We start from the raw sequence: 27,626 nt of genomic DNA, 5'->3' as shown, positions 1-27,626 counted from the left end.
TAGGCAGATTGATTTATTTGACTGTGACACAATTGAATATAATGTATGCGCCTAGTCTTGTGAGCCAATTTATGCATGCGTCTTGATCATGTCATATGGAGGCTGTCGATAGGATTCTCAGATATTTTAAGTCGTCACCGGACAGAGGTGTTTGGTTAAAACTGAATGGGCACACTAATATTATTGGTTATTCTGATGTTGACTGGGCAGGTAATCCAAGTGATAGGAGGTCCACTACTGGCTATTGTACATTGGTTGAAGGAAACTTAGTTACTTGAAAAAGTAATAAACAAAATGTGGCATCAACTCCTTACGTTCAAAGTAAATTAATGTGACTAAATACCTACTTTGAGATATGAGATTCCCAACGGTCAATCCAATAGAGATATTTTGTGATAATCGAGTAGCTATGCATATAGCCTCCAATCTAGTTTTTCATGAAAGAACCATGCACATAGAAGTTGATTGTCACTTTGTGAGAGAAAATGTTCAGTAAAAAATTATTAGTACTCTTTATGTTTAAATTGAAAACCAATTTGCAAACATGTTTACCAAAGCTATGGCAAAGACAAAGTTCCATCAGATACTGTCCAAGTTAGGATTCATTGATACCTGCATACCAACTTGACGGGGAATGTTGACAGTTGTCAAATATTGAGGATATATATTAATTGACAGTTATCAAATATTAAGGATACATATTGACTTTATTGAGTTTCATATTTTGTGGGATTATAATTATAATGAGATTTGTTTCCTAAACGTTAAGAGTTATAACTATAAAAATCTTTGGTAAATCAGAGTAATCCATATGAATGAGATGCTGGTTTACCCTCCATGAACGTAGGCACCATTGTGGAACCACGTATATGTCTTGTTGTTCTTTTTCTATCTTCACTATTTCCTTTATTGCAAAATCTACATGCCTCATGCGCCGATGCACACGCTATGAGAAAAATGACCCTTTTTATAAAGCTCCAAGAAACTACCCATTTACTGTAGGAGTGATTATATGTAACTATTTCTTCAATGGTTAGAGGCCGTTAGATATCCCACATGAGCCATGCTCACAAAAAAATTTCTAGTCTTGAGCCCGTACATGTACTCGGGAGATGGGGTGCCGCGCACGAGCATGCCAAATGTAGAGTGCGCCATTAAACGACATTGTGCCTACGGACGCGCATCAGACGTTTCGTGTGCTCCACACAAGCACATCCATTCTCACCTTTGTGCTGAGAGTATGAGGCATGAGATGCCTACACTTGAATACCACTCAATTCACACTCTCCTCTTCATGTCGGACTAAAAACCCATTAATTTCTCTATACAAAATACAACTTAGGATAACCACAAAAAACTATATTATTATTTTGAAATCACACAAGTATTTTTCAAAACAAAAAATACTAACTCTAAGTGCTAGCAACCAAAAGTGGCTAGAAATGGTGTTTAGTTGTATAAAATTTAGGGCTTTAAAAGGCAGCAATAGAGGTGAACCAAGAACCATCAATTATGGAGTTTCCAGCTCTCTCTTGGACTTGGATGGCATGAACCAATATCTTTATGAAGCCATCGAAGAACTGGAATGCATGAACCCAGAGAGAGAGAGAGAGAGAGAGAGAGAGAGAGAGAGAGAGAGAGAGAGAGAGAGAGAGAGAGAGAGAGAGAGAGAGAGAGAGAGAGAGAGAGAGAGAGAGAGAGAGAGAGAGAGAGAGGGATAACGAATGTTAAAATGAGAGATGCAACGATGAAGGAGCTTATTGAAAAGAGAGATTGAGAAGGAAGGAATTAACAAGGAAAAGGAAAGATATAGAATGAAAACATTTACTTTGGGTACGAAGTGGTTGCACTTAATCTTGACTATTGGATGTAAAATTGAATGGCTGTATTTATTCCACTGACCAAGCTCAAACTTCGAAAGACATTTTCTCGAACTTTGTGACACATCCAAACTATCAAATTTCACATAGAATAGTTGTAAGTAATTGCGACAACCTTGTATCAAAGGTAAATGTTCTTATAGTATACCATCCCGATTAATAATGGTTAGAACGCAGAACTAGAGCTAGGAGAGAGAGAAATTTAAGAGAGAGAAAAAGAACCCTATAAGAATGCTTCCATACACATAGAAGCATGAGACCTTCCATGAAGTTTACCATAGAGAGAGGGCAAATAAGAGCCCAAGGGAAGAAGATTGATTGCAAGTTGGCAAGGTGGATAAACATGCATGCCACGAATTATTAGAAATTCGCCATGCTTTTATTCAGCGGGACCAAATGTACAATGTAGTAATGTAGACCGGGACAGTCTCAAAACTATCGTCGTTCTTCCTCATGATCACAAAAACCTAGTCCTCATCTTTATCCATATTGATCACCATGAAGAAATTGCCTGCAAAAACTACACCACCCACAATATGAGTTCTCTCTCTCTCACTCTCAACCCCAAATAGACCTCCTATCTCTCTATAACAAAAAAACCGATGTACATCTACTCCCTCGGTCAGAAGACCCACTTATGAAGACTTTTTTCAATCTTAAATTTTGAGAATCATCTAAGAATCACTAGATGATTATTTTCAAAAGAAAAATTTGAAACTTGAATTTTCTAATTCTTAGATCTCAAGTGTATAGAGGGTGGAATTATGATTTTTTTAAATGGAAGATAATCTATGGGGTGTAAAGGTTAGATCTCAAAAAATTGGGGCCTAAATCAATTTTAGATGGGGTTTTTACTTGATGGAGTAAATAGATAGCATACTCCTATATATTTTTTTAATTGAAGGTAATCTATGGGTTGAAAAGGTTAGATCTCAAAAAATTGGGGCCTAAATCAATCTTAGATGGGGTTTTACTTGATGGAGTAAATAGATAGTATACTCCCACATGAATGCAATATTTTTTTGGCTAAAGAAGAAAAGAATTTCAAATTCTATTTCAAAAAAAATTAACATTCAAGATTTTATAATGGATGGGGGTTTCTATTGAGTTAGCGGACTCATATGTAGTTTTTTCATCCAAAATTTTAGGGATTCATAATCCAAGCCAATATGATCATGAATATTAAAAAAAAAGCAAAAAGTTTTGAATTTTACAATGTATTGTTTTAGGGATTTCTTTTTAAAGACATTTTGGTATGCTGCAGTTTGCATGATGTGTATATTAACGACGGGCGTTTTGGTTCAGTGGGCGCATACTCATATAATTTTTTTTTTTTTATAATTAGGGTCGAAAATATTAATGTTTGACTACTTGGATGTGTCGGCTTAGACTCGCCAGGCGAGCTCGAGCTCCCTGAGTTGGATGTCTAATTTGGATATCTTGAAAAAAATTTTAAAAAATGAGAAATCAACATGTTTTTTTTATGTGTTCTATCATTTTTGCAAAGGTTGGAAAATATTTTTGTCATGAATACTTATTTTTACTTTTTACCTTATTTTTGGATTATTTAAAAAACATTTTTGATGGTAAATTGATTTTTTCAAAATCTATTTTTTTACTATTTTTGACCTTATTTAGATGTATTTTATTTAATTTTGTTTTAAATATATTTTTTTCGCTAGCTTACACCATTATTTTTTAAATATATTTTTTTACTATTTTTTAAAAATATTAAGCACTTTAAAGATTTACATCTATAAGTAATGTAGGCTAACATAACCCCCAAAAAAAAAAAAAAGGTAAGGTAGGATGCAAAAAAAGGTCTGTCATGAGGTTTTTGTAATTTTCTGAAATTTATTTTGCATTTTTTAACTTTTTTTTTTTTCTGCTAAATACCAAATCGGGTGGAGTTGCATGGCCAAACATGGCCCGAGTCGTCCATTAGCGCACCGGAAAATATATTTACACTCCGCCCGAGTCGTCTTTTCAAACGGTGGAAGATATAATATCAAGTTGTCCGAACGCTTCCATCAGGCCGTGCAGTTGCGCCTTGGTTCATCGGTATGAAGTGGCGCCTATTATGTAAACCTCACCCAACGAATATACGGATCGGAGAATAAGCAAAGACACGGTGTTATCTCACTTTTGATTCTCCCCTCTCTTTTCATTACCGCTTATCCTCTGCAACGATTCAGAGAAACAGTGAAGAGGAAATACGAAATAGAGAGAACAAAACCTAGATCAAAGCAAGCTCCTTCAGATCTCTCTGTTCTCAGAGAAGGGCAAATCGGAGCCTGGGTTGATTAAACCCTAATCCATTGTTATCATCATCGGTTACCCTCTGCAACAAATTACAGAAACGGCGAAAAGGAAAATCAGAAATAGAGAGAACAAACCCTAGTTCAAAGCCACCTCCCTCAGATCCCTCTGTTCTCAGAAAGGGGCAAATCGGAGCCTAAGGCTGCCTTAACCCGAATCCATTGTTATACAACTGTTGTTGCAGAGGGAGAATATGCCTTCACTGAAGATCGAGACGGGGCACCAGGATGTGGTCCATGACGTAGCCATGGACTACTATGGGAAGCGCTTGGCAACTGCTTCATCTGATGCCACAATCAAGATCATCGGTGTGGCTGCCTCATCGCAGCAGCACCTCGCCACCCTCAGCGGTCACCAGGGGCCCGTTTGGCAGGTTGCGTGGGCACACCCGAAGTTCGGCTCCCTCCTCGCCTCCTGCTCCTATGACAGCAAGGTGGTCATCTGGAAGGAAGGCACGAAGGAAGGCACCTCCAACGGCTGGTTGCAATTTTATGTGTTCTCTGATCACAAGGCTTCTGTGAATTCCATTGCATGGGCACCGCACGAGCTTGGACTCTGCCTTGCATGTGGCTCCTCCGACGGAACGATCTCGGTACTGTCAGCAGGCCCTGACGGTTCATGGGAAGCCACCCGCATTGACCAGGCGCACCCAGTTGGCGTCACCTCAGTCTCGTGGGCTCCCGCCATCCTCCCTGGTTCTCTTGTGGGCCCCAATTCGGGCGGCGAGATTGTCCAAAAGCTAGCATCCTGTGGCTGTGATAACACAGTGAAGATTTGGAAGCTTTACAATGGGACTTGGAGGATGGACTGCTTTCCGGCGTTGCAGATGCATGTGGACTGGGTGAGGGACGTGGCATGGGCCCCGAACTTGGGGCTGCCAAAGTCCACTATCGCGAGTGCATCACAGGATGGGACTGTGGTGATTTGGACAGTGGGGAAGGAAGGGGAGAAGTGGGAAGGCAAGGTTTTGAAGGACTTTAAGACGCCTGTGTGGAGGGTTTCGTGGTCATTGACAGGGAACCTTCTTGCTGTTGCTGATGGTAACAACAATGTTACACTTTGGAAGGAGGCGGTAGATGGGGAGTGGCTGCAGGTCACCGCTGTGGAGCCCTAGATCAAGGTCCATTTTCTCCGTTCTCCCTTGTTTTTTCATTTTGAGGAAGGACTTAAATTGGATTCTATTTGGCTGGTAGTTTTTTATTGGATTGGTTTGGACTTTTGTTTGTAGATGGCATTTTTTTTTTATAATTTTTAGGAGTTGAGTTTATTTAATGTGATTGGAACTGATTCTAGTTTATGGAAAATTTACTGGGAGGTACACTGGTTTGATATCTACAAGGGTGTTTTTGCGCATCCCTTTTTATTTTTTCTAAGTTTACCCCTGGATCTGATGTTTATTTTTTTTAATTTCTTTGAACTATAGGAAAATTCCCAAAGAGAGATCCAAGGTCACAAACCTTGTACTGCAAGGTTTACCTAAAAAATATTGAGGAACCTTGGAACCCTTGGACCACAAGGCTTCCTCGAAGAATACAAAGCTATGCGGCCCATGGTTTGTGACCTTGGTGCAAGGAGGTTTTAATTGAGCGAGACAGACATCCATCACCAACCTGCATGGGGGAATATTTTGACCCATCTCGTTTCCTTTTGGCACGTTCACATCTTAACAAAATCAAGTGGGGCTTACTCTTACCATCTTAACAAAATGAAGAGGGAGAACCAAAAAAATTGAGAGAGAATAGAATACGGAAAATTTTGAGGGAAGGATTGCGGTACCACAAGGCTTCCTCGGACCACTCGTATGTTTTGGGAAAGCCTTGCAGTTTGAGTTTTGTGACATTGGACCACTCCTTGGGAATTTTTTATAATTCAAAGAAATTAAAAAAATAGATTAAAGAATTGGTCGGACCGATGGGTAAACTCAAAAAAAAAAAAAAAAAGGATGGACAAAAGGCTGGTCCAGTGTTGTAAATATCGGACCGGTGTACTTCCGCATAAATTTCCATAAAATTGTACCAGTCCATAATTACCATAATTGAATATGGTATGGACATGATATTTCCTTGTTTTGATTGTGTGAATGCGGATTGGGAGAACACAATGATTGTAGGTATTTAAGGTTTTAATATCAATATCGTTATTTGTGAGTTGAATGGATTTACTGTTATTGGATTTGATCCTAGCTTATGTTGATGGTATGTATGCGGGGAGGGGTGATTGTAGGCTATTTTCTTTGTACAATTCATCTCTATACATAACTTAATATGCTTGTAAATCAATACATAACTATATATATATATATATATATATATATATATATATATATATGTATATATATATGTAGTGTGTGTGTGTAGTATTAGCAAATGATAAGTTATATAAGCAAGCCTATTTTCTGCACAAATTTCTTGTACTTCATCCAATATCCCACAAAACCTTACAATATTTCAATATCTTCATATACTTCCATACTCATCAGTCGCAAACTATCCATGTCAATTGTGTATGTGAATTCTTGAGCTATGAGAATTGTCGTCTTGCTTTCCCACCAGGAAATGGAAAGCATTTACATTTATGCATACGATACAAGATAATCCTGAAGCATCGAACCTAAGATCTTAACTGTAGAAAATAATAGTGACCATATAACGTCTTCTCATATATCAAAAAAAATAAAACAGTGAACAGTACATCCTTTCCATGATCAACACCTTAAATTCATGATCTGAAACGATTGTACTATTTTGAGTATATTAAGCATAAGCGTAGGAAAATGATGACAGAAAAAAAAACAAAAATAAATAATTATGAAAGAAACTAAAACCCTACACTATTCTGAGCTACCCTCGGTGAACCAATTTCCATAAATGGAAATTGTGCTTTGTGAACTCAGGATCATCTTTCAAGAGTCATAACCTCTCCGTTTTAAGCCCAATCAAGCCCAAATTTCAAAGGGTTCTTTGTCTCGTCAATGCGCACGTTTTGATATATGGCACGGCCCATGGCGAGGTCCGAGATGGAAGAAATCCTATAGAGAAGTTGCATAAAAAACCTCATGTATTTTAAATTAAATTGTTCAACTTCAATTTTGGTGGGGGTAATTTTGGTACATTTAATTTAAGGATCAAATATATGAAGAGATATGCAGCCAATGGGTAGGATTAATAATCCTAAGATTAAAGGGAATCATGACATCAAACCCATACAAGTCTAATAGACAGAGGGACCCTATGAGCAGTCAATAGACATGATTTCAAGATACAACTGCAAGATATGCAGCAGCAAAAATCCCTCTTCAATGAGGGCGGCCTTGTAGCTATGCTAATGACCGAACTTGTTGGGGTTTGCTCGTTGCTTGCCTTAAGACTGAATACAAATCAAATGCAAAATATTGGAGGTAACAAGAAAAAGTGTATGAATTTACAATGGTGCAAATAATTCTTCGTTTTGTTTTTTATTTATAGCTCGAAAGGATACTCTTATGTACTATACAAGACTTACATTTTTGTGAAAGCTATCCTCAAATTTCATATATGGGGTGTAATATAATCAAGACTTACCATCCAAAGCCCCAATCTGCCTTGAAAGCCCTGCAGGTGGTCACCATATTGCTTAACAGCTGGATCCACTCAAAGATTGTTAAGACATCCCAATTTGAGACCAAGCTATGAGACCGATATTCTTAGGCCATATTATGCCTCTCTACATAATATTAGAGAAGTTTGGACACGAATTGATAAGTCTCTAGAGACTCCATACTTTAAGATGAGTTTAACTGCCTTACACTTGGAAATGTCATCAAATCATGTCCGAATGAGGTGAAACTTTGTAAGTACCAATATTTGGCCATTATATGTTGGGTTTTGTGGCCTTTAAAGGCTTAGAGAGCTTGTAAAATGATATTTTATATTGGAATATGCACTTCAGTGGAGTGTGCGTGTTGACTGATTATGGGTTAGGCGGTTTATGACCCTGTTTATGTTCAAAACCCTTATTGGGCATATGACACTGTCGAGAAGGGTTCGTAGTGGGTCATCCCTTATTGAGGTTAGAAAGATGCTCAGGGATGATGTTTGCAGGCTAGGTGAACTGTGTAGTCTCCTCTATGCGATTGTATGCCCGTGAGAGCAAGGTCCAAAGCCTCAACAACCTTTCGCACAACATGTACAAATGACAGCCGCATTACTGGGAAGCGGCCCTAACAGTGTTCCAAAAAGGGGACCGCTCAGTGCCTAGGCGGCCGCTCAGGCGGATCTGGGGGCCTGGGCGCATCGCCCAGGCCTAGGTGCCCAAAAAAAGCGGTGGTCCCTGGGCGCTCAGGAAACCGCCTAGGTCTAGCGCCCCTCCTAAAGGCGGAAATTGGTTTCGATGGGAGCATTTTTTGTCTTTTTTTTTATACTAAAGGGCCAAAAATAGGGGTTTTATGTCCATTTAAAACTTAAAACTTATTGTGCCCATTTTAGAGAGAGAAAGCCCCCCAAAAAACTAGTTTTTTGGTAATTTCTTTAGAATCGAAGGGTTTCTCAAAGTTATGAGAAATTGATCAAAACATCACCCATTGATATTAGATTTAATTTTTGATGTTTTATAAATCTATTGAGGGGTTTTTTATAAGATTTCCTTAGAATTCCTTTGAGGAGGAAGTTTGGAGATTGAGCAATCAAACTCAAAGTAAGTGATTTTTTTTATTGCTTGTATAAATTACATTTTTTGAGATGTCTTCTTCGGGATCTAATAGGAGTGGTGATCCCGGTTGGAAATATGGCTACAACCCAGATTCTAATGATAAAAATTGCATAAGATGCAATTTTTGTGAGAAGGATACAAAAGGGGGCATAAACCAGTTCAATAAACATCTTGCCGGTATTAGGGGGGATATTGCCCCATGTAAAAAGACTCCTGATGCTGTTAAAGAGGAAATAATTTTTTGAATATGGTAAAAATGAAAAACGATGAGAGATTTGCCTCTATAACAGAGATTAGGTCTGGGGTTCGGGTCAATTATGATGATGATGATAGTGATGAGGATGAGATTGGGTAGGGATATCAAGAGGTAAAATTATAACAATCCATTATTAGGGGAAAGGGAAAGGGAGTTGTAATTGCTTATGGTTCTGGTTCTGGGAGTAAGAAGTCTGGGGTTATAGGCCCTATGGATAGTTTTTTGCCTCAGCCTGACCCTGAGGTTGCAGGAGAGAAAACAAAGAAGCAAACCACCATTGAAAATAGAATAGAAAAGGAAGAGAGAGATAGAGCTGCTTATTATCTTGCTACAGGGTTTTATGAGGTGAGCATTCCTTTCAATACCGCTTGCATAAGCATCTTCTATGCTGCAATAGAGGCAATTGGCCAATTTGGGCCTGGGATGAAACCCCCAACCCCATATTAGCTTTCAAAGCCTCTTTTGAAAAAGGCGGTGAGTGTCACGAAGGAAGCTGTAGAAGTTAAGAATGATGCATGGGCTCAGTATGGGGTTTCTTTTATGACTGATGCTTGGAGTGCTAAAAAGAGAAGAAGTAAGATGAATTTGCTTGTGAATTGTCCTTTAGGGACTGTTTTTTGGAGGTCTATTGATGCCTCTGATCATATCCATGATGCCCATTATATATTCCAAGTTATAGAGAAGGGAATCAAGGAGGTTGGGGAGCATCATGTTGTATAGGTTGTCATAGACAATGTTGCTCCTAATGTTGCTGCAGCTAATTTGCTGCGTATAGCTCATCTTAGAATCTTTTAGAGACTATGTGCAACACATTGTATAGACCTTGCTTGAGGCTTTTGGCGGTTTAACCGAGATATCGGGTGCAGTGAAGAAGGCAAAGTTAGTTACAAATTTCATTTATGGCCACCATTTCACCTTCAGCATGATGCGTAAATTTACAAAGCAGAAAGAGATTGTGAGGCTTGGGGTCATGAGATTTGCGACCTGGTACTTATGCTTAGATAGCATACATTCGAGGAGAGTGCAGTTGAGGCAGATGTTTACCTCGGATGATTGGAGAGCATGCAAGTGGTCCAAGGATCAGGCTGGGAAGAAGGTGAGAGCTATTATCCTTTCTAAGGCTTTTTGGCGAGGATGAAGGGCGCTCTTAAGGTATTTTTTCCTCTTGTCAAAGTCTTTCTCATGGTTGATAGTGACAAGCCTGCTATGGGTTATATATATGAGGCTATGGAGAAATGCAAAAGAGAGAGGCCAAAATTTAGATAATGATGAGAACTGCTACAAGCCTGTTTGGGAGATTATTGATGAGAAGTGGGATAAGCAGCTACATCGGCCATTGCATGCAGCTAGTTATTATTTGAATCCAGCTTTTTTTTATGTTGACAAGGATATACATACAAATGACACAATTATGACTGGATTTAATAAGCGTGTGGATGTGCTAGTCCCTGATCCTCATATTCAGGATATTATATGCGTTGATAAGCGGATAAATTACAAGTGCTCATTAAAGTCTTTTGGGAGTCCAATGGCGCTGAGGCAAAGGACCAAAATTAATCCAGGTAGTAATAATATTCTTAAGTTCATCAAGTTCAAGTAATCAAGTTTCATTTTTATAATTCTATTTGATTTTATTCTACATCTTTGCAGCCAATTGATGGAGCCAACATGGGTGTAGTTCTCCAAATTTACATAAGTTGGCCATTCAGATCTTAAACCTAACCACTTTCTCATCCGGTTGTGAGTGCAATTGGAGTACTTTTGAAGGGGTAAGGCCGTAAGGGTAATTTGTATAATTGTATTAATAATACATAAGCCATAGATTTTAATTAGTTTCATTTGATTTTGTTAGATTCATACCAAAAAAGGAACATGCTTGAATCAAAGAGGCTAAATGACCTAGTCTATGTCAATTATAATCGATTTTTGAAGGACATGTTTGCTAAGAGAGATAAGAGAGACCCTATCAGATTAAAAAATATGGACAATGCTATGGAGTGGTTAGTTGATATTGATGATGTCGAGGGGCATGAAGGATTGACATGGGACATGATCATAGATGTTTCAGGGACATCAGTTGACCCTCCTAGGGCCACTATATCTTCTGCATAGAGAACGAGGGTGGAGGAGGAAGAAGAGGCAAATTCAGAAGAGACGGAGGACGATGACCAATATGTCGAGGAGGGTGACAACTCCGATGAATATGATGCCAATGCAGCTGACCCAAATTTTTTGATAATGAATGCTAAATGTTGAATAATTATTAAACTTTGAACTTTGATTGAACTATTGTCTATTGAGGATTCTTTTAAATCTTTAAGTATTACTTTCATTTTTGTTTTGTTCCTCATGGTGGTGTAATACTGTAATGTGATTTGTGGATAGTGGATTTGTAGTTCCACTAGTTTGGTACTATTTGGTAACTTTGGTTTTGTAATTTGGTTGGTTGATAAATTTTAAGTTTTAATTGGATATGGATTATGGACCAACTTATAGTTATGCTTATGGAGTATGTGCTAATGTGTAGTATACTTTGAATTCTGATGTGCTCTAAATACTTAGTTCATATATTTTATATAATGTATAACTGTAGATACCTTTTTCCACTGGGTCGCCCAGGTTCTAGGTGCTCGCCTAGGCGCTGGGCGGCTTGGACCCTCCAGGTCGCCTAGGACCCGCTTAGCGTTTTTGAAACACTGGGCCCTATAGAGGGACACATGTACATGTGAATAGAGAGAGCCCCTTTTGCATTGTGGTGACAAGTACTAGACTCCTTACGCTTAACGATTGAACTCGTTGCCCTGCAACTCGTGTACAGCGTTTAGACAACGAGTTCAGTCGTTAACGTAACGAGTCTAAATATTAGCTTAACGACTGAACTCGTTGCGATTCAGCGAGACTGAATCCAACTCGCCCTTAGCCTACTTCTAAAAAGGGGCTGAAATCTATATTCCAGGATTATGATTCCACTATTTATTGTCCAACTTTGACAAGCCATTCATGAGTCTCTGCATTGACACTGTAGGTCATAGGTCCTTGTTGGGTTGGATAAGAAAACAATAGTGGATCATGGTTCTTGGGCCAGGTGGAGTACCCTTATTGTCGCTAATTTTGACCCATTGGTACCAATCCACTTCTATAATTTTCGATTTTTGTATTATTAATGTTTTTATAATTTTTACAATTTCTTTAGAATTTTAAATCTTTTTGCTATAAATTCATTATAAAGGGTATTTCTAAAATTTTCAGAACTTGGAAGGGCATGGGGACCAAGGATCCAGCCCCCACCTGTGTGTGCCGCTATGAGTGGAGCATGTGGCCTTGTGGGGCCCACATAAGGTCCTTAGGGTGCCACTTTTTTTGTTGTTTTATGTGCTATATTTTAATTAAACGATAGTTAGTGGGAATTTTTTTTTAAATAGATTTGTTCCCTATTCAAATGGGAGGTTTAAACTAAAAAGATTATCTTTGACTTATTGTAGATTTTGGAAGATCTAAGTAGTACTAAAAGTGGTTATAATTTAAATTAAATAGATGTTGGACATGGTCAAATTATAATGGGATAAGGTTCCTAATTTTCACCCAAAATCGTGATGGTTGTTTTTTGGGATGGATGTCTTAGATTCAATCTCTCTCACCTACAAATTTCCTAAATATCCGAATGGTCATGTTGAAAAATTAGATAAGGCATACCTAGATGGAATCCTACTCTAACTGGGAGATATATTTGGTTTTCTATTTAAACCTATTTGAACCTCTCTCAAAATCTTATGACACGATCTCTTGCTCTCACGCACAGAATAAAAGCCTCTCTATCTCACGCCATATTTCTTTCTCTCATGCCTAGAGAAAAAAACCTCTCTCTCTCTCATGCCTAGAGAAGAAAACCTCTCTCTCTCTCTTTTTCTAGACGCACCATATTTCTCTATCTGGTTCAAATTTGAATCACGCCTTTCTCTCCCCTTTGCCTCATAGAGGCACACCGCTTAAAAAGGAAGAAAGGGAAGTGGCACTTTGAAACCCTTATTGAGGACATTGCTGTTTTTGAAGAGAGAAATGAACCTTGAAGCCCAGCTCTAATTTGTTCCTCTAGGGTTTTTCTACAAACCCTAGTATAATTTTTGAGCTCTCTAAATCCCTAGATTGAAAGGTATTACCTTTAAAGCTCCTCTATCTCAGAAATTCCATCAAGATCTAAGGAACTAAAAATGCGTCATCAATCAGGGGATCGGGTGTGGGGTGTATCAAGATTCCAGTTATCTTCCAGTAAGTCTTCGCAGTTGATTTAATATATTTTATATTTTTTTTGTGAATTTTTATGACCATATTTTGTACTTAAAATCATAGTGGAAGATTGGTTATTGCTTCTAGATGGTATCTATTTGTTTTGGCAATAAAAGAAAGGAATGTAGGTTGTGTTTAGGGTTTTAATTTTGATTTATAACTGTGTGTAATGGTCTATGTAAGTGGAATTCATGTATATTAATAAAGAAGAAAAACAAAATTTTTAAATTTATTACCTTGAGTTCCACATAGTCATTTTTTCAGTATATGCCTCTGGGCCAAAAATTTCAAACTTGGACACCGTTTGATGTATCTTATGATCTACCGTTGGTTAAGATATGCCCTAACAAACTAACCCAATCATAATGTCTGGGAATTGACTGAAAATCTTAGGGACACCCATATTTGAGGTGTGGTAACCCTCCTCTAAGGGTCTTGGTCATTTGGAGATGATATGACCTCTCTTCCATACCTGCTGGCAGTTAAGACTCATATATGTCATTTGTCAAGCCTATACAAAGGAGACAGGATCACAACTGGTCCCTAAAATCAAGGTTTTTCCCAATCATAGAGGAGTTTCTTATGAGACCGTCCATTATATTCTTATCTCACAGCCCTATCATCCATGAGAAGGTGGCACCCTAAGGTTTCCTCATGTGGAAGTGGTTCGAGCTGGAACGTAGGTAAGAGGTCACAAATTGTATCAGCTTTTAACCAACGGATCCTCCATATGTCCTAATTTATATGTAATTTTTCCACCAAATCTGGTAGAGATATTCCTCATAATGTTCCTTCCTCATAATGTTCCTTGCAACATATTAAATTCTCATGGCAAATGCTTTTCTGTGAAGGAAGTTATTTGACCTGAAATGGATTGCTTTGCTGCTCAGATTTGCAGCAGAAATCCCTCGACTTTGATGTGGCATATCTCCCTCAATATGGACCCAAATGAGATGAATTTGGACCATTGGATTTGTCTTTGAGTCTTCTATGTGCATACTAAATTTCATGGTCAAAGGATTTTTCCATATGGACTGAAATGAGGTGAATTTGGACGATATGGACCCAAATGAGGTGAATTTGGACCCCATGGACCCAAGTGAGGTGAATTTGGACCTGGTGATGCTAGTTCGCAAGAAGGATCAGTGTTTTAAAATGCGGGATGCGGCCCTAATGCGGTGGGGGGCCGATGCGGTGATGCGGCTAGATGCGGCGATGCGGCTCGATGCGGCCGGATGCGGGTGCATCGCGATGATGCGGTCAATAAATGTAAAAAAATTCTAAAAAATCTAAAAAAATAAGTTAATGCATAAAAAAATATATAAAGGTGATATATGTGATAGTAGATATTTTAGTTTAATGATTAACTTCAAAACTATTAGCTATCAGAGATTCTGTATCCAGTTATCCACCCATATAAGTATTTCCACAGAGCAAGCATATCACACAAATTTCTATTTTTGGGATTTTTTAGTTTAGCATATTTTCAAGCCGGATCTTTATTACTAGAAGATTGGGAAGAAGACATTGCCTCAAACATATGTATAATAGTAATATTGTACAAGAAGGAAAAAAATTTACCGACTCTGTGAAGCACTGCTCGATTTCTTCACGACCTTTGAAACCCCCGATTTCTTATCACAAATTCACCCTAACATCTCCAAATAAACAATCAAATGCATCCAATGAACATCCAAGTACCAAACAACTGCCAAATCGAAGATTTCGATGAAAAAGAAATTTCCACCTAAATTTTTTTTTACCTCGATTTGATGCAAAAAAAGCCACAAAAGTGGCTGAAAATCTTCGTTTAGGGCCCTTAATGCCCCCTAAACAGTTTCCCTAACATTGGGATGGTCAAAAAGACCATTTTACCCCTTCTCGAGGGGCAAAACAGAAAAAAATTTCGGCAGACACTATAGCAGTGGGATGCGGTCTATACGGGATGCGGCTACGATGCGGCCTGATGCGGCGCATACCTGATGCGGCGCATATGCGGCGCATACCTGATGCGGCGTATATGCGGCCACATCTACCAAAAGCGCATATGCGCCTATTTCTGATGCGGATGCAAATGCATCCCGCATGATGCGGCCGCATATGCGGCGATTCGGCCGCATTTTAAAACACTGAGAAGGATTGCAAATCTGAGGAGATTGGTTGAAACCCTAGCTCTATATTTGGCGTAGATGGAAGCCCTTTCTTAGGAGGATGAGATCGAGGTAGATGAGTCGATACCAAGTTAGTCTCAGACAAGTTAGATTCATGGTGTGATCATAGTCAAGAGTTTGATGCACATTGTTATCGACCTAGGCACAAAATCTATGATGATTTGAACATGTGTTATGGAACTCTATCCGAGGACAACCATGGAGAAACTTTGTTCTCATCAAATGGTTCTCAAAATCATCACGTCGTGGACTGGGACTCTCCAACATCTTTGACAAGTACCTGGATGAAGATTTGGGTGTTGAGAAAGAAGTGGTTAATCATAGCTTTAATGGTGATCCAACCCATAAAGAGGATCTAGAAGAAGATCCTACCATTGGAGAGGATTTTGTGGATGCACCTGTCCTTAGTAAACAAAATATTGAGGTAACGGGTTTCTTAATCCCCAAAGAAAGCATGGAGGAGAATGGTGCTGACGGAGGTAATAATGACAAGGTTCTTGTTCTTGGAGTTTTACCTAAATATGGAATATCATGTGAGGTGCTCCCTAAGGGTTTGGTGATATTTTCTTATGAGCTTTTTGCTAGTGAGCTCAATATAGGTGGTAGCCATTGAATGGTTGCTTATGTAATTTTTGATGTTGGAATTCAGCTTCAACCATTATTTTGTTTTGAGTGGAGAACCTCTATATCTAATCACTATGTGCGAATTGAAGGAAATCATGGGGGTAATGCATCATTAATCTTGAGCCGCTTCAAAATTCATAGTGGAGTATTTTCCTATGTGTTTAGGACGAAGTAGGTTGTGCTTATGTACAAGTATGGCAATTCCTAATGGGGCCAACATGTGCTTAATCCAATGTCTATGGGGAATGCAATAAAATGGCATGCCTTGATCTCAAGTCTCGACAGCGTGGGACCATTCAAAATTTTACAGAATTTTACAATTCCTACAAATTGAAGCCTCATAGCCATATTCGCACTTCCAATGTTTTCAATATCAAGCATCTCATTCCATATCATGGTTATACCTTTGACAATGAGCTGTCTATTTTGAGGGCAAATCTTTTGAGGAAGGGGGATTGATGCAACCCATAATACTGCTCTCAAATATCTAGATAAGAGAGACAAGATTAAAGTTTACAAGAAGAACCACAAAAGGGCAATATAGTCATTGAATCTGTCCTTTATGTCTTTTATGTATTTCTTAAGTCATTTTATTTACTCAGGGGCATATGTAGTAATTTCTAGAGCTTTTTATGTCTTTTTATTTACTTAAAGTCATTTACAATGAAATATCATGATTAGATTAGTTGGATGGCAATGATTAAGTCTTGTTTAGGGTTTTCTTAAGTAAGGTATATACTCACGCATAAGGAAGGATCTTCTTGTAGACTTCTATTCAAAACCCTAGAGCAGCAAGTGCTCCTTTTGTTATCTCTAGTTTTTTAATCTTTCTCTAATTTTGGATCTTCCCTATCTCCTTTGCTAAACCTTCGCATCAAGCTACTAGGTCTCACCAAATTCCTTAACACTTATATTGCTTGTGTTCAACATCTGGATGGTCAGTTGGTACTTGGTAAGGGATTAATTCATATAAGCTCATTTGGTACCATATTGTGGGCTTTGTCAAGAAACACCTGTGATATGGAGACTTGTATTTTTGTGGGAAAGATATGACCCTAGTAGCTTTCCTGGTGTTTCTTCGTCATAATTTGACGGAGGCCAATGTTTAAGCTAATGCATCAACTTAAGAGCATATTTGTTATATCCTCCAAGTGGGCTTAGAGCATTGGTCTTCATCCAATATTTTATTTTATTTTGTATCTTCTGATATGACTTGAGCTGCCCCACTATGAGACTGATCCTGATTACCAAATGCAAAAAATGCTTCAGCACAATTCCTTAGAGTAGCAACATTCCTTAAGGAAAAGTTGGTTAAAATGCTTGATCCAAGTTTAAAGTACCACATGCCAATTCAATGCTGGACTTCATCACTCTTTATCCTTGACCATGTGATAGGCTGACAGGAGCATTGTCTTTCTCTTTGAATTGCTAGACTAGGAACTAGGAAGAAAAGACGAACTAAACTCAACTATGTGCAAATGGAAGGCAGTTAAGATAGGTAGAATTGCTGCCTTTGGGGTGAGGAACCTCTCTAAGAACTTGTTATTATTTGCTTTTGAAGTTATTCACCCATTTCCTAGATGGGTTACTAACTTCACATGCCTCTTCAAGGCATGAGCCTATCTTGCTCCCCATGTTAGGCTTGTCCACCTTGTTTATTGAGGATTTGTTATCTGGAATCACATCTCCAAAACATAGATTTTTACGTAAACAAGGTACAACTTTTTTTGACAACTAGGTCGTATTGTAAATCTGAAGATCCTTTTACTCATCTGCTTCTTTTATATGCAAGTAAAATGTCTAAACTAGTCTTTACGACCCAATTGGGCATCTCTAGAGTAAAATTGCAGGTCTAGATTTCATGTTTGGGCCCAGCCCTTGGTCCTAATAACTCTCCAAACCATTGATTTTGACCTAACCAATGTGTTTTTTTTTTTTACAGCTAGATGGTATTGTTAAATCCCCATATCCTATTGCTTTTGCATGCAAATGGAAAATTCCTAAACTAGTCTTATGACTTAGGCCTCTCGTGAGTATGGTGGCATTTGATAACCAATTAAACAATGGAAAGTACTAGATTTTCCGCTTTACTATGGTTTTCACTCGTTTGGAAACAGTAAAAATAGGAAAGTTGGAACTCGACTTTTTCCAAGACGACGTTCCCCTAAAGGAAAGCTGTTGTGCATAGGTACCCTTGCCTTTCAACTTTCAGCAAAAGTGACGCCTCTCTCAAGACCTAAACACACGGAGTCCCTCATTTTAAACCCAAAAACAAAGCCCGCACTTGAAGGGGGGAGAAAAAACATGCTTCTCTCATTGCTGAGCTCTGGGACTACCACTTGTTCAATCACCTTGTCTCTTACCCCATCGCTGCTAAAGCTAGAGTCCAAAACTCTCAAGCTACTCTTTGATTTTTGTTGGACTCTAGCTTCAACAGTGATAGGGCAAGAGACGGTGTGTTGGAGCAAGTGGTGCGTTTAGGTCTTAAGAGTAGCATGACTTTCGCTGAAAGTTGCAGCGCAAGGGTACTCGTGTTTCATGGATGGGTCCTCATCCCCACCATCCTCTGCGTCTCCTCCCTCTTCGCCCTCACCGTCCTCTCTTCTCTCACCTATCCTCCCGGCATTTTGAGTGGGAGCCAATTTACGCCCTGTACCCCTCACCTCGCTATCTGCTTTCGGGGCGTCAGCTTTCTCGTCAGGTCAGCCCTCGCCCTTCTCCTGGGGAAGACGGCTTTCGACCTGGTCTGACCAAGCACCCCCCTAAGCCTTCTTTCTCCCAAGTGGTTACTTCAGGTACTAAACCCAAGGATCCCTCCCCTGATCCACTCTCGTCCTCTAAGACCCCGACCCTCTCTGCTTTTCTCCCATGTATCGTCTCTACCCCTTCAGAGGAGTCAAAACAACTAGCGCATAAACTTTTAGTGAGTTTGGTGGCAACTTTTTATCCCAAACGCGATGATGTCAGAGGGATAGAGAGATGGGTAAAGCGCTGGGGGGAACCCAACCTCACATGTAGATGAATCTCAGGCGGAGACTATCTCTTCTCCTTCTCATCCCCTGACTTCGCCTCGAGGGCTTTACATGAGTTCCCCTCCGTTGTTTTCAAAGGTGCCTCGTGCAACCTAAGAGCGTGGTCCTCGATAGAAGGGTCTTTTAAGAAGCAGCGAGTCTGGCTCACTCTTGACCTCGTGAAGGGAAAGTTGTGGAGGTCTATGGTAGTCTTATTTCGATTAATTGGAAATCACTAGAGACCCTTCCTCTTGGTTCCATGTGACTTCTGTTAGAAGTGTTGGACACCTGCCTCATTCCTTCTTGCGTTTGGCTGGAAGTCGACGACGTCTACTTTCAGGTGACTCTCTCATGGTCTCCGGCTTCACGCCCCTCTCCTTCTTCAACCAGCAGGTCCTTTCCCAGCGTCCAGGGCCCCTTGCCTCGGCTTGGACAGTCGTCAAGCGCAAACACTGCCACCAAAGGTGGCACAACCACTAGTCGTGCAAGGCAGGTCAAAGGATCGGGCTCATGACCGGGCTTGAGTGCCCAAACTTACTTCGGTAACCAGCTGGCAGCCCCATCGGATAGGCGCTGATTCGCAAGGCCCGTGGAAGGAGGGGACTTCATTCGCCCACATCCCCTGCCCCAACCTGTTACCTCCTCAACCTAACTCGGATCAAGACTTACCTGCTTTATGTCGACCCGACAAAGAGCCACTTGTGGTTACGTCTTGTGGGGCCACCCCGATGTATCGGGCCCATCTAATCAAGTGCGTCGAGCGTTGCCTGAGACACACGACAATGCATTTACTCCCTCTGACTGTTGGGTCAGTTCAACCGTCACGCCTCTCTACGAGCCACCCTTGGGCATCCACGTGTTGTAGCTGCCCCCGCCCTTTGCCCCTTCTTATCTCGAGCCTCCGTCACCTCCTTCTCCACCTAACCCCTCGCATTTGCCGACCTGCGTGTCGTCCCTCGGCATCCACGTGTCTTAGCCGCCCTTTTCACATTCCTTTGTCGACCCTCCATCGTCGCAACCTCCACCTAACCCCTCACAACTGGCGAACCCTTGGATGGATCCGTGCCACTTCCCTGCTCCCAAGGGGTACACGTGTCCTGGCACGAAGCCCCGAGCTTCTCCCCCTTCCTTTTCATCGCCGATCCCTCGGCCTTCCCCTTCTCTTCTACACCTTCTCCCTCTCCTGCCTTTGTTCTCCTGTGTCCTCCCTTCCCATTCGTCCAACCCCCTCTTGGGCTTCTCCCAGCTACTTGCTACCCTCCTCTCGTCACCAAGCCCCCCGTCGCGTCCTTGCACTTCCTCTCTTCCCTCTCCACCCTTTTCTACCGCGGCAGAGTGCCTTTCCGTTGCCCGGCAACCCACCCGGCTTTTCTCGCCCCCTCGATGAGCGCCCGTGTCCATGGAGGATTCTCAACCTCGATTCGGAGTCTTTTCTACGCAACCCCTGGATCCCTCTTACCTTTCATCATCACCTCTCCTCCCCCCATCTGGTCCAAATTAGTAGGGTCTGGGTTATCCATATCAATCAGCCCACTCTGTACGCTGGACCTTCTACTACTTTGATTCACTCTAAATTTTTCCAATTTCTTTCTCTCTTACCCTACTCTCCCTTACCAGCGACCTTGTCCTCCCCTTACCCGCTTGACCTTGCTTACTCTGTCCTCCCAACCCCTCCCTCTTCTCCAGTTTCCCTAGATCAGAGTGCTCTGCTCCATTCCCCCTCCCTCTTATCTCAGCCTTCCGTTTTAGCCTTTCGCTCGTTTTCTTCCTCTCTACCCCTTGTTAGCCACCATTGTCCTTCATCTTCTCTTAGTTCTCCCTCTATTATGGCCCCTTCAGCTCCTCCTTGTTCTATCTCAGCCTCGCTGACCTGCTCTTCTGAAGCACTTCCTAACCTTCCCCATGACCTCTACCCATCTGACTTTGAACTATGCTTGAGGTCGTCTGAGGAAACTTAATACGTCCATCTCTCCCCTCTCGGCGTCCATCGGGGCAGAGAGGGTCGACGGGGATGGAATACCACAAGCCCGTGAGACTAAAGATTTTGCTACTCGCATCTCTCCCCCCTCGGTTAGGGTCAATGCCGAGGGGGTTGACGGGGATGGGAACGATAGGGAAAGGATTAGAATGCAAGAAATCTTTCGAGTAATGGTTTTCCATTACGAAGGCCCTGAAGGTCCTGCTCATCTTTTCCTACAATCGGATGCTCAGAGTCGCATGAAGGTGAGTACTAAAGGTCATCGAGAACTTCTTAGCCTCTTCTCTTTCGTCTCTTACAATGTCTCCCCTGTTGCTTACCTTCCTGCTACTGCCTTTTCTTCCTTTCTGAGGAGATCGCCCAGACTGGCTTCTCCTTCCTCATCTATCCCCAAGCAATGAGTATTCTTTCCTGGAACATAAGAGGCTTTGGTCAATCTTCAAAGAGTCACACAGTCAAGGATGTGATGTTCAAGCACCTTTCGGCTGTTCTAGCCCTTACTGAAACCAAGCTACCAGAGCCCACCCTTCTACAGATTCGCCAGGTTTGGGGTAGTAGACCTTGTCAATGGGTTGCACTACTCGCAGAAGGGGCTTCAAGGTGCATCTAGGTCGTCTGAAACCCTTCCGAACATCTTCTCTCCTCCCACATTGGGGTCTTCTTTGTTACCTTACTCCTTTCACCTGTCTCCAACGGGTTACAGTGGAAATTTTTTGCCATTTATGGCCCATGTTCTACCGCCTTTAGACCTTGTCTATGGGAGGAGTTGGACATGTTGGCTACCCTACCTCACCCCGTTTGGTGTCTAGGAGGGATTTCAATATTTCCAGATGGTCACATGAGAGAAACTCTAACCCCTCCATCACACAGAGTATGAATGATTTCTCGGACTTCATCTTCAGGAACGAACTACTAGATATACCTCTTCAAGGTAGCCGTTTTACTTAGTCCAACCACTCTCGTCAACCGTCCCTATCAAAACTTGATAGATTCCTTCTTTCTGTCAATTGGGAGGAAACCTTTTCAAGATCTCATGCCTTGGCCTTAACCAAATCCACCTCAGATTCTTCTTGATACTCAAGCTCTTAGTAGAGGCCCTAAACCTTTTCACTTTGAACTAGCCTGGCTTGAAGAAAAATCTCTAGTCACCCTCTTTCCGGCTTGGTGGAATTCTTTCTCTAGTTAGGTCTCGGGAAGAGCAAGGTATAGGCTCCAAACTAAAATAACTCCTCAAAGCATCCTTGAGGATGTGGCATAACTCTATCCCTGGGAATTATGGCCAAATCACGGAATCCCTCCTCAAATCCATTCAGGAAATAGACTGTACAGAGGAGTCTCTTCCTTTGACAGATGCCGAGTTCAACTTGAGGATCCAAAAAAAGATGGAATATTTCTCCGCTATAAAAAAAGAACTGTACTGGTTCCAGAGATCCAGAGTGAACTGGCTCCAAGTGGGAGACCAGAATACACGGTTCTTCCATCGGATAGCTAATTGTTGTAGGAGACAATACCATTTCGACCATCAAAGTCAACAACAGCTATCTGGTTCGACCTGACGAGATTGAACAGACAATTATTAACTACTTCCAGACTCTCTACTCTTCCCCTTAAGGTCCAAGACCTGTAATGGCGGACTTAGATTTCCTTTCCCTTACGGAAGCCTAGGTTCTGTGGCTAGAGCGGCCTTTTTTGGAAGAGGAAATTCTAAAAGCCATGGAAGATTTAGCTATGAACAAAGCTCCAGGACCGGATGGTTTTCCCATAGCTCCGTTTAAAATCTTCTAGGAAACCTTTTGGCCAGATTTCTTGAGTTTCATTGAGGAATTTTTCCACAGGGGGATTTTACACAAGGCCATCAATGCCACCTTTATTGCCCTAATACCAAAGGTGGAAGGGGCTGAGGATCTTAAGGATTTTCGCCCTATAAGCCTGCTTAATTCCTCTTACAAAATCCTGGCCAAAGTGCTGGCCACAAGGTTACAACAGGTCCTCCCCACTTATCTCTCAATCCCAATCGGCTTTCATCAAAGTCAGACAAATCGTAGTTGGAGCTCTACTAGCTCATGAGAGTATCCACTCTAGGCATTTGTCTAAATGGCCGAGACTCATTTTCAAGATTGATTGGGAGAAGGCCTACGACCATGTAGACTGGTCTCTTTTGGAAGAAGTCATGAGAAGAATGGGGTTCCGAAATCGTTGGAGGAATTGGATGAGAGGGTGTCTCTCTAAGCCTCACTTTTCGATCCTCATAAATGGTTCTCCAAAAGGTTTTTTCCCCTCTTTGAGGGGGATACGTCAAGGGGATCCTCTTTCCCCCTTCCTCTTTGCCATTGCAGCTGAAGTGTTCGGTCGTTCCATCTCCCGTCTATACCAAGTTGGTCTCCTTTCGGGTTTCAAGACCACTTCTCGAGGCCTAGTTGTGTCCCACCTGCAGTATCCAGATGACACACTCGTCTTCCTAGATGCATCCTCTCAAGAAGTCGAAAATCTGAGACTGTACCTCAAATGTTTTCAAGAGGCTACTGGTTTCAGAGTCAACATGGAAAAATCTAAGATAATGGGAGTAGTAATCTCTAGCGGTCAAATTCGGGAACTTATTCCTTCGTGGCAGTGCAAAGTGGAGGACCTTCCAACTATGTACCTAGGCTTGCCATTAGGTTTTGGAAAACCCAAAAAGAGACAATGGTCTCATGTCATAGACAAGGTCGATCGGCGATTGGTGGGTGGAATGGAAGATACCTTTCCCAGGTTTTACCACGTTTATCAAAGCAACCCTAGCCAACGCTCCGGTCTACCTCATGTCATTATTCTAAATGCCAATTTCTATGGCAAACAGGCTGGAACAACTAATGAGAAACTTCCTTTGGTCAGGCCAAGCAGAGAGATTAAAGTTTCACTTAATCTCTTGGGATAAAGTTTGCCCACCAAGACAACAGGGGGGCCTCGGGATCAAGATCCTAAGAAAACATAACCAGGCTCTCCTAGGTAAATGGTGGTGGCGTTTGGCTACCTAGACTGATTCTCTATGGGCACAGGTCTTGCGTAACAAATATAAGATTCCTGAAGGGACCGGGGTGCCAGAAGCAAGGAATCACAACAATGCCTCAGGAGCGTGGAAATCTTTCTCATCATCCCTCTCCCTCTTCAGGAACTTCATTCGATTCCATCCAAGGGAGGGAACAAGAGTGCGATTTTGGTCGGATATCTGGCTTGGACATATTCCCCTAAGGGACCTCTACACCTCCCTTTACCACATTGCTTCAAACAAAGAATCGACATTAGCAGAAGATATGGTAGTGGTGGGAAATCGAAGTGAGTGGAATCCATCTTTCAGAAGGAACCTCTTTGATGAGGAAACACTACACTTTCTCTCCCTGTTGGTAAACCTACACTCCTATAAAGCAAGAAAAGGGAGGGACATGTTGGTATGGTCCCCCGCACCCTCTGGTATGTTCTCGGTCGCATCCTTTTACAAAAAACTTATTCAGCCACCCACTTTTCCACAGAACCCCCCCCCCCCCCCCCCCCCCCCCCCCCGCCGGTGTCATCCACGGTGTGTTCTACCATTGCACCCCCTAGAGTGAAGTTCTTCAACTGGATTGCGGGTTCACAAAGGGCCCTTAAAGTGGATCAACTCCAAAAACGAGGCATTCTTATTCCCGATAGACGTGTTTTATGTCAATGCGAAGAAGAATCAAACTCACATCTTTTCATTCATTGCAATATGGCCCATGACATATGGGAATTTTGCAGCTTTGCGGAGTTCAATGGGTCATGCCATCGACAGTCAAGGAACTCCTATCCTTTTTCCCTGCCACACACTGGCCCAAGGCAGGTCGAACCCTTTGGAAGGCAGCGGTGGCAGCCACAATTTGGAATATCTTGAAAGAAAGAAATTCCAGGATATTCCAAGGAAATGTTACTGAAGGCCCAACCTTACTCCACAAAATTATGTTGCGCTACGAACCACCAAATTTTTTCAGGGATCGCCGCTAACACTTTTTTAAGTCATTGGAAAAACATCTTGCGCTATAGTCCTCTCAAGATTAAGAGATCCCACAACTGGCAACTTCCCCTACAAGGAGTTGTCAAACTTAACTTTGACGGCTGTTCCATGGGAAACCCCGGTCATGCTGGAGCGGGAGGAGTTTTGACAAACCACAGTCGCACAATTTTGTTCACCTACTTAGAATATCTTGGCATCCAAGATTCTCAGCACGCTGAAGCTATGGCCATTCTTTTGGGCATCAAGAGCTTCAACCGATCCTGGGGGTAAAACCTAATAGTGGAGGGAGACGCTAGAAATATAATATCATGCGTTAGAGGGACTTCCTCTTCTCAATGGTATCTTGCTTTCATCTTTGACGAGATCGCTGACCTTTGCAGGGATATAAACGTCTCATGGACGCATACCTCGAGGATGTCAAACAAGCTAGCCGATCTCCAATTGAAGCCTCTTTCTTCGATTTGGATGACAGAGGGACCACGGTGTAGCACTGCGTGGCCGGCCATTTGTTGTTTGCTTAGGATCACAGACTCTCGGTGTAAAGGGGCAATACGAGAAGCCCATTTTTTGTAATCTCATTGTATACTTTGAATAACATTGGACATATCTATATGATCATTTTGTATAGGGTTGGTTGACCTATTTTTTATGAAGAGTCCTAGCATGGAGGGACTCTCGGCTCAAACACTCCATGTAAAAATTTATAGTTGCAATACAGTTAACTTTATCGAAAAAAAAGGATACTCGTGCGCAACTTTCCATTAGGGGAACAATGTCTTGGGAAAATTTGAGTTTCGACAGTCCCCATTTTTACTATTTCCAAACGGGTGAAAATCACAATAAAGAGGAAAGTTGTGTACTTTCTACTGTTATCAAACGCCACCTTAACTACTCAATAAGGTGGATCTTCTTGAGAGCCTTACTGCTCTTGGCTGCCCAATTTTATGGCCTCATACTCCCCAATTGCAGATCAATTCATTGCTATGGGCATCATAGGCTGAGCATCCTCCCCCACCCTTTCCTTCAAACTTGAAATTTTTATAGGCAGTAGGCCCTGAACTGATAAGCAATAGAAATCCTTTATTATTTGGTCAGAAGTCGTGGTGCTCAAGTTCTTCATTATTGGCTCTTGCAAGCCCTGCTTCCCCTAGGAAAGTTACCTAGTTTCATTACTTCAGTTCTCTGGTCATTTGATTGCCAAATCCTTTGAAGGGCGGCTTCATGTAATATTCTTGATCATGTCATTTGACTTTTTTTTGCATTACTGCAACATTCATAAACTCTTGCATGCATGCATACATGATAATCTGAATCACTATGCTTAAAAAATCGTATATTGTATCGACGTATATGATGTTCTTTGTCCTCTTCTGTTAAATTTTATTCAGTAGTCGAGTCTTCTGACATTGAACTTCGAGAAGTTTTGCTTGTATTAGTTTTGTAATGATGACCTTATATTTCACACTCTACTAGAAATTCTTTTGTTGATTGTCGAATGTTGTGATTTTATTTGGTTCTTTAGAATGAATGCTCTTGTATGCTATGCATGTGTGTGTGTGCATGTGATATGTGCATTTCATTGTGTCAGTTATATAGGAACCAAACTAGAAAGTGTATATGTGCTCAGCACATTCATCCAAGCGACAATCAGACACCTAAATTTGCGTATTAGAATTACACATTTTTGTTTGCGGGTCTTAGATATTTTCAGTTTGCTTTTAAGATATTGAGATAAGGAACACAGGGTTTTCATTCTGTTTCTTGGTATATGTCGAGCTCATCCAGGTGTTTTCGTGGCTGGGCTGTTAAGAGATTTTCCTCTATTATCTGCCCATGTTGAACACACTATTTCTTCTTTAACAGATTTTTGGTTTGTGACAAGCTTATTGGAGTTTTGGATGATGGCGCAAAAGGTTCGATTCAGTTTAGATGAATTGATCCTTTGCAGCTAAGGGCTGTTATACAGACTTGCGATGGTTCTTATGGGCCATGGAAAAATGTACGCAATTTGGATGTTTTCAATTTTTGATAGGTTTTCTTGGAATCAATGGGATGCATGGTGCATTCTGGTTACAACTTCTTGAATTTTACAAAAGATATTTTGAATCTTATTTCTAGAATTTGGAGCTTATTTCTCGAATTTGGACCATGCTCTCTCTCTCTCAAGGCCCTAGTGTACAGTTACACCAACAGGGTCTTATTGTAATCTCAAGGTTCTATGGTTTGGAATTACGTGATGGCAAATAAGGCAACTGAAATGATCAAAGTATGAATCAGAATCAGTGATTGATATTTGACTAAATAATTCCTTTCAAATGAATGGACTAAATTTCTGTGTTTTCAAGTCGATGATTATATAAAGGGAAAGATTTTTGTGTGATCTCAACAACATATAAGTTACATGTAACCCT

The 27,626-nt window shown here is 41.1% G+C and overlaps 1 non-coding gene across 6 annotated transcripts; it reads left to right on the top strand.

Moving 5' to 3' along the window:
- Positions 1–3,991: 3,991 nt before the first annotated feature.
- On the top strand, positions 3,992–27,346 carry LOC18444311 (protein transport protein SEC13 homolog A). Of its 6 annotated transcripts, none has more exons than XR_016044106.1 (2): positions 3,992–5,319; positions 27,079–27,346. It is a non-coding gene; the product is annotated as a protein transport protein SEC13 homolog A (transcript). The 6 variants fall into 6 exon arrangements; XR_016044110.1 differs by having other exon boundaries at positions 27,001–27,346; XR_016044111.1 differs by lacking the exon at positions 27,079–27,346 and adding an exon at positions 25,596–25,857.
- The last annotated feature ends 280 nt before the right edge of the window (positions 27,347–27,626 follow it).

Source organism: Amborella trichopoda, chromosome 11 (assembly GCF_054954075.1).
Source record: "Amborella trichopoda isolate Santa Cruz 75 chromosome 11, AtrichopodaSantaCruz75HAP2 v2.0, whole genome shotgun sequence".
Classification (NCBI taxonomy): domain Eukaryota; kingdom Viridiplantae; phylum Streptophyta; class Magnoliopsida; order Amborellales; family Amborellaceae; genus Amborella; species Amborella trichopoda.
This window is presented reverse-complemented; position numbering and strand designations above follow the sequence as displayed.